Here is a 6,011-nt window from a genome sequence, read left to right on the forward strand (position 1 = left end):
CTCTCTCTCTCTCTCTCTCTCTCTCTCTCTCTCTCTCTCTCTCTCTCTTTCTCACTCTCTCTCTTTCCCCCTCTCTCTTTTTCTGTGTGTTTGTGTGTGTGTGTGTGTGTGTGTGTGTGTGTGTGTGTAGGTACGTGTGTGTCATGACATATATATGGAAGTCAGAGGATGATGTTTCTCTCTTCTCACTGTGGGTCTCAGAGATTGAACTCAGGTCATCAGTATTATGTAGCAAGCACTGTTACTTGCTGAGTCATCTGACTGGCCCTGAAATCATGTATTTACATAAGCATGGCAGTGCTTATCCAAAATCCCAACCCCACCCCCCAACCCCCGGGGAAGTTGAAACATCTCCTAGGGCAATGCCTGTCTGGGCTGGGCTTACAGTGAGTTGAAAGTCAGTTTGGACAGATGGCTGCCTCGCCAGCAGCAATAAAGAAAATATATTTATAGCCGGGCGGTGGTGGCGCACGCCTTTAATCCCAGCACTTGGGAGGCAGAGGCAGGTGGATTTCTGAGTTCGAGGCCAGCCTGGTCTACAGAGTGAGTTCCAGGACAGCCAGGGCTACACAGAGAAACCCTGTCTCGAAAAACCAAAAAAAAAAAAAAAAAAAAGAAAATATATTTATAACTTTATAATATGAAAGAATTATAAGAGAAAATATAATTCAACTTGCCCAGATGTGAGCATGTCCCCAGTGCTGTGGGCTGCCCACCACAACAAACTGTACTCTCTCAATCTGTAAGTCAAGCAGACACGTCCCTCCATTAGCTCTGGTTTTGTTTATTTGTTTTTATAGAGAAGACTTTCAAGTAGCCCAAGTTGCCCTTGAACTCATAATATCCAGGCCTGACCTTGATCTGAACCCTGATTTTCCTATCTCCACCTTCTAAGTGCTGAGGTTACAGGCTCACCCCGCTACGCCCCCACCACACTCAGCTCTTAAATTGCTTTTATCAGGTATATTCTGTCAGAGCCAAGACAGCAGTAACTAATATGCCCAATCAGCTGCCAATGCAAAGCAGGATGGGTGGCTCACAGGGTGGGCTGGAGAGGGTGCAGGTTAGTAACAAAAGGACAGAAAGCAGCGCTGAGAGAAGAGATCCTGGCCTTGGAACCTGAGCATATCTCCCTGGCTAGATTTACAAGCTGCTTTGGCTTGGAGAGTTCTTTTTAACCTTCTGTTCTTGGACTTTTCCCTGGCTTTGAACTGGAATATCCCTAATTACAGTCCTAAAGACACACCTCTACTATGTTCTGGGAACACATAACTCCTTTGTTTAATTTCACAAAGGGAGTTAGTTAGAGTGTGCCCAGATTTCTCTCCACTCTAACTATATGATAGAACTGGGGATTTTTGTGTTAATGGGATATAGAAAAGATTTGCGTGCATTAAGCCAGTTCTGTACTGGAATACTACTCCAACAAGTTGTGTGAAAGTAAATGGGTTTGCTGTGTTCCATGGGTACATGCAGCGATGAGAAACAGGCCAGTGGTTGCATAGGCATAGGTGGGTGGGGGTGTGACTTAAAGACGTGGACAGGAAGGCATGGAAGGATGATGAAACTATGTTATCTTGGTGCTGATGGTAATTACACCTGTCGGTGTGTCTCAAATTCACAGGGCATACACCAACAGTTAATTGTAATGTATGATAATGTAAATATTTGAAAGGAAATTAGAAGTATAGAGAGCTTCAATAATTCAACTTCTAAAGTCCTACGATTTGTGACAATAACTATGGACTCTTGTCTCCAGAAGGAAAGTAAGAACTGGGTCCTGATTTTATCCTTTCTGGGCTCAACAGTGAGACTCCAGCTATGTAACCCTCAGCTTTCCAAGAGTTAAGCTTGATTTTATTCTTTTTGTATGGCGTTGAGTTCTGTCGTATGGCGGAGTGCTTTCCTGGGGATGTCAGCTGATAGTACATATCACATTTTATAATATAAAGTTTTCCTAGAGGTTCATAGGAAGCAATTAAAAAAAAAAAAAAACCAACCTGGGTTACCAACCACACATGCTCTGTTGTAGCCAACATGGGCTGAGGAGGAGCTGTTCTGTGGGTGTGCCCACTAGGTGGCAGTGTGGAGTAAAGCAGAGCGAGGATCTCAAAGAAGGTGGAATTTCTTATCCATCATCGGTTAAGTAAACCTGCTTAAGGAAGGATCAGTTAGCTTCTCACAGACATGGCTTGTTAAGCCACAGAGCTGTGCGGAATACATGGGACAAGGAGTGGAAGGCACTTAGTCAGCAGTACAGTCTCCTGTTACGGAACACTGCGGTCCAGGAGTGGCACAGCTGAACCTGGAGCAGCTTTGAGCGCCCTTAAAAGACCTTCCTAAAACCAGGCCTGCTGACATCCCTTCAGAGAAGTGGAGAGGGTCACCATCCCCTCACCTGAGATGCCAGCCCCTCAGTTCCTCCTACCTCACCATGTCAGCCCAGCTACACATAATCCTAATGCGCGAGGTTGGGGGTGGGGCAGGGTGCTAGCTGATACAGGAGGCAGAAGGGGAACCAGAAGGTGGACTCGGTGCAGCAGCTTTGGTGAGTCAGCACTTACACTGGGGTTGGCTTTTGAGTACAATAGCAAGAGTCACCCGCACGAGCGCGAGTGCCCCTGCACTCATGTTTCTGGAGGAAACCCCCCCCCCCCGTAAATTCACTGGCCAACTTGTTGGTTTAGTGTGTATCCGTTACTTGTGTAGTTCCTGCGACAAAAGACCTTCAAAAACAAACTAAGGAATCGTTGTTGCAGCTCACCCGTTTAGGGGACACGACACATGAGGGTGGGGAAGTGTTAGGAGACAGCTATTCACAACTGTATGAGAATGGTGGGTGATAAATTCTTGGACTCAGCTCACTTTATTCCACACGAGCACACCTCTTGAGAGAGAACGTATTTATGTATTTATTAACTCTCAGGGTCGCTTTCTCCTTACCGTTCCAGGCCTGAGGCCTGGGGGCCTCTGTCAATCGGCAGAAGCCTCTGAAGCTGTCAGCCTCCAACCGCAGAGCCTGACATGTGTGCCCATCTTCCCACTGCTGCTCACAAGTTACTGTGCCTTAGTCTCCATCCCTCAGACCTTCAGCCTTTGCTGTGAGCATCCTAGAAACAGCAGCCTTCCTCAGTCTGATGAACCTGGGAGTGGGACCCCCAGGGGCCACATCAAGGTGCAGAGCTGCATTGCTGAATGTCAGCTGGGAGAGGCTTTGGTCCAGAATCCGAGGGAAGATGGTGACACTACTTATCCAGCCTGGATCACTTCACCCTCATCAGTTACAGATGAACCTCAGACTGGTACCCTAGGAATCGGCACCCACCGCTCCCTGCAGAAACCAGTGGCCAGCATCGTGAACGCAGTCAAGGGCACCACCCACTGAGGGTGAGTCTTAGCTTTGATTAACCTAATCTAGATCCCTTACAAACACACTCAGAGTTGTTTCCAGGGCAATGCTTCTGAAGTAATGACCAGGCCCTTCTCTGTCTTCCTGTAGCTCTCTTCCTAGCATGGTCTATGTAACTCTAGAGCCTCTAAAAAGCCTGAAGTCCACAGAGGGGGAAAAAAATAGCAAAGGCAATGATAACTAAAGCATTGGGGTGGAAGATAAAAAATAGCACCAGGAAGTCAGTCGTGTGGGGGAATATAAAGAAGAATGCTTGTGTCTATGTTCAGCCCCTAGCTAATCAAAAAGCCAGGATTCCTAGTAAGGACAGTTTAGGGTGACTGCTGTATCAAGATCCCTGATATGAGGGCCAGGGAATTCCATGTAGTTTAGTTTTTAATACTTTACTAGAATACTTGAAACTGCATAATTTTATGGAGAAAGGGGGTATATTTAGGTTACAATTCTGGATGCTATGCGTATAAGATGAGAAACCCCTATTGGCTTGTACCTGGTGGTGGTATCAAGGCAGATGGGTATTACGGGACTGAGGTGGAGTCAGAGCACACATGGGAACACGAGATGACATGTCAGACGTGAAGCCAGGTGAGCGTGAAGCCAAGCTTACTACCTTTTCATAAATACATACACAGGCATCCCATAAGAGTTCAGCTCTTCCAAGTGCATTCTCCCGGTGATCCAACTTAGGTGTGGCAGCTTTGGGACCACCTCTCCCACATCTCGAGCCCACACAAGGAGGCCAGTCCTGACCCTGTCCTCAGTCCACTCTAACCATGCCTACTTCAGAGGCTGACTCTGTAACCATCTTTGGCAATCTCCCCGAGCAAATTTTAGCACAAATTGCTAAGACTAATGACAAACTAATAATAATAATTAGTTCCCTGCCTGGATAGTTTCTCTTACCTCAGAGTGCACAAGGCTGAGTCTATCCCCCTTGATAGTGACTATGGGTCTCAGAGGCCCTGAACGGAGGGGAAACAAGTCTTCAATACCTGGCTGGCTTCTAAGTGACTCCCACCTTCTGGCATCAGATTCCAGTCCTCCAACATGTACAGTTCAGCTGCGTCTGGACTTCCACACCACTGCCACTTCCTTCCTTTCGTCCTCCTCTTGGCCTCAGTCCTTCTGCAGGACAAAATTCATAGACACCGGGGAACCTTCATCTGAACAACCCATTCTTGTGCTTTCAATATCCTGTCTACTCCACACCTTCCACGTCCAGGAAGTGGCTGGTCCTCCTGGATAATAACCACAAACTCACACTCTCCAACTAATGGTCCACTCTCAATAGCACCCAGGATTATCTGATTACAAATAGATTCTGCTAAACATTCATTTTTTTTATTTATGTATCTGTGTGCCTATATGTCACGTCCACCCTCGACCAGCAAGGAAGACGCAACGCGTGAGCTCTTCTCCAAGCAGTTTATTCAGGACCCTTGAATAATCTTCTGACTTCTGACCCCGGGGAAAGCGTCTCCCAGGCTTAAGTACTCTAGGACTAGTCAGCCCCTGTCTGGCACATGGCAACAGCAGATAGGTCCACACTCAAGGAGACAAGCCAGATCACCAGCCACAGCCAAATAAGGACTTGTTTACTCCTAAGAGCTCTCACCAACAGGTGGCGGAAGGCGGAGACCGGCGCCATCTTAAGGGCACGGCACTATGCGGCTCTCCACACCTATAAACCATGTGTGTGCAGGTACCTGTAGAAGACAGGAAAGAGTGCTGGATCCTGTGGAGTGGGAGTTACAGGCAGTTGTAAGCTGCCTGATTCAAGTGCTGAGAACCAAACTTGCATCCTCTGGAAGAACAGCACGCTCTCTTAACTGCTCAACTGTGTCTCCAGTCCCTGCATATAGATTTATTGAGTTATAGCTTTCAGCACTTGAGATACACCAGTGAACAAACCAGACAAAGCTCCCTCCCTCACTGTACTAAATCTCCACCTTCACCTCTTTCTTCTGCTTCCTGTTCCCGCAGAGCTGCCAGCCACCCATTTCACAATCTGAAGTTACCAGATTGTGGTAACTTCAACTTCTGTTGGAAGCACTTTCGTGTCATGTCCCCTATGCCCACCCTTTGCCATGACCTCTCCAGAACTTGAACTAGTGTTGACTTTTATCTGCCCGTGTCAGCACTTTCTGCACTGTGTTGTAACTTGTGGCTCAAAGTATCTGTTGTTCAAAACTGCCCCGTCATAAAATCACCATAAAATCACACAATGCCTCTGGAACCTTGCCTAAATACAGTAGATCTCTCTCGTTCTCACCGTCCTGTGACTTTTCAAAAGCAGGCATGTCCTGTTTTCAGGAAAAGACATAAACAGTAAAACATAAGCCACAGAATGACTTTCTGTGTCAAAGACATCTCTCTGGATCTTCAAATGGTATCATACCTGGAGGTTACATGGTCACTCCTTTCTGTTCTCTCACTTTCCCTTTATTCTACCTTATAGACATGTGTGTACACACACACACATACACACACACTCACACACACAATACACACAGAGACACACACTCACACACATAAAACAAATATACAATATACATACTCACACACACAAAATACACACATACACATGCAATACACACATACA

The 6,011-nt window shown here is 46.6% G+C and overlaps 1 long non-coding RNA gene across 2 annotated transcripts in view; it reads left to right on the forward strand.

Annotated features, from left to right (window-relative positions):
• LOC114638256 overlaps positions 1 to 6,011 on the forward strand; it is a 29,390-nt gene that overhangs the window by 16,394 nt on the left and 6,985 nt on the right. For both annotated transcript variants that reach the window (XR_003713856.1, XR_003713855.1), the window contains one exon: positions 2,952 to 3,387. This is a non-coding gene — a long non-coding RNA (uncharacterized LOC114638256). The remainder of the gene's footprint in view (positions 1 to 2,951; positions 3,388 to 6,011) is intronic.

Source organism: Grammomys surdaster, unplaced genomic scaffold (genome assembly GCF_004785775.1).
Source record: "Grammomys surdaster isolate TR1022 unplaced genomic scaffold, NIH_TR_1.0 125562, whole genome shotgun sequence".
Taxonomy (NCBI): domain Eukaryota; kingdom Metazoa; phylum Chordata; class Mammalia; order Rodentia; family Muridae; genus Grammomys; species Grammomys surdaster.